Raw genomic sequence first — 2,141 nt, 5'->3', positions numbered from 1 at the left:
TTCATACAAGAAGCTTTGTAGCATATAAGCTCAATGTCAAACAAATATGAATTATACATTGAGTATATTAAGTCTATATTATTTTATATTTATATACATACATTATTTTAAATATACTTGAAAACATCTTTGATTTTAATTAGGTGGAAAGTGGTTGGCACTTTCATGTAGAAGAGTGGTTCTTAACCTTCCTAATGCTGTGGCATTTGAATATAGCTCTTCCATTGCTGGTGGGATTGCAAACCGGTACAACTATTCTGGAAATCAATCTAGAGCTTCCTTGGAAAATTGGAAATAGGTCTACCTGAAGATCCAGCTATATTGATGTAGAGTGAAAAATTATAGATGCTGGGTATATAGAATCCTTTTTAGACATATGAAATATTCTTTAGGCTTTCTTTATAAGGACATGGAAATTTTTCTGAGAAACAGAGCCATGAAGCAAGTTAAGAATGTGGACAAGTTAGTTACGGGAACTGGCTAGAATGCAAGTTAGCCAGCTGGGAACCAAGCTGAGAACCAAGCTGGGAACCATGCTGAGACACAGCAAGGCCACAGTGACAGGGCAGGACCACATTCTTGAGAAAGATTATCGTACAGAGAGTTTTCACATGACCCTGACTCATGTAGGTTGGGTTCCTTTGGAATGTTCTACTATTTTTATGTTGTGCCACCTTAACAACCCTTCAACCCCCTCCCCATTCCTTGGTTTGTGGTTTTTCCCCTTAAAAACCCCTCTCAAACTGGCTGTCGGGGTCAATTCAGCTCCTGCATGGGCATACGAATTGACTGGCAGCTAGCTGTCACATGCCCTAATAAACCTCGCTTTTGGTCTGGTGTATGGTGTCTCGAGCAGATTACTGGGTGGTAGCAACTTTCTGAGACTTGAGTGAGGGTCTCCCCTCTGCGGAGGTCTTCACTACTCCTGGACATATACCCAAAAGATGCTCCACAATATCACATGGACACATGCTCCATTATGTTCACAGAAACCTTATAATACCCAGATGCTGGAAACAACCCAGTTGTCCCTAAACTAAAGAATGGATACAGAAAACATGGAATATTTACAAAATGAATTACTATTCAGCTATCAAAAATGAGGACATCATGAATATTGCAGGCGAATGGATGAAACTAGAAAATATCATTTTGAGATGTAACCCAAACCCAAAGGGACATACATGCATGGTATGTACTCACTGATGTTAGCCAAAATTTCAGAATACCCATGATACAACTCACAGATCACATGGAAAGGCCCACTGAGAAGTGGGAACAAAATAATCACAGGAATTACAGTTAGAGGAGTGAGGGACCTTGGTGGGAGACGTAAGGGGGAGGGATAAAAGGAAAGCAGGATCAAATATGGGAGGAGACAGGAGAGAATCTCATAAGGCAAAGAGAATGAATAAAAATAAACAGCAATGTGGGGTGGGGGACTGGGGAGCAATCACTGGAAAGTCTCAGACACCAGGGATGTAAGAGACTCCAAGGACACAATGGACATGATACTAGATGAAATGCCCAACAGTAAGGAGATAGATTCTGAAGAGACTAACTCCAGTAAATTGCCCCCAGGTAATGGATGGGGCCACCCACCTATCTCAAAATTTTTTACTCAGAATTGTTCCTTTCTTAAGGAAATGCAGAAACTCAAAAGTGGAACAGTGACTGGAAAGGCCATCCAGAGACTACCCCATCTTGGGATCCATCCCAGGCTTAGACACCAAACCTCAACACTACTGCTAATGCTGAGATGTGTTTGCAGACAGGAGACTAACATGGCTGCCTTCTGAGGGGTTCTACCAGAACCTGACTGAAACAGATGAAGATTATTGTGCTTTATAAAAAGATGCTAGGATATGTTTTATAGTGCAAGGTATGGTGAGGTGAGAGGGCTGCCCCAGAAGACCCATGTGGAGACATACATTCCCCCTGATTTACCAGCCATATAAGCAGATATAGCATAGATTATTTAGGGAACAGGAAGGGGAGTTGAGAAGGGATAGAGGGAGGGGGGACCGGCCAGGAACACATGGATAGAGTAGGAACGGGAAAGGAGAAAGAAAGAATGAGGAGTCAGTGAGAGAAGAGAGAGAGAGAGAGAGAGAGAGAGAGAGAGAGAGAGAGAGAGAGAG

This window comes from Grammomys surdaster, unplaced genomic scaffold (genome assembly GCF_004785775.1).
Source record: "Grammomys surdaster isolate TR1022 unplaced genomic scaffold, NIH_TR_1.0 126182, whole genome shotgun sequence".
Taxonomy (NCBI): domain Eukaryota; kingdom Metazoa; phylum Chordata; class Mammalia; order Rodentia; family Muridae; genus Grammomys; species Grammomys surdaster.
Note: the sequence above shows the minus strand (reverse complement) of the source record.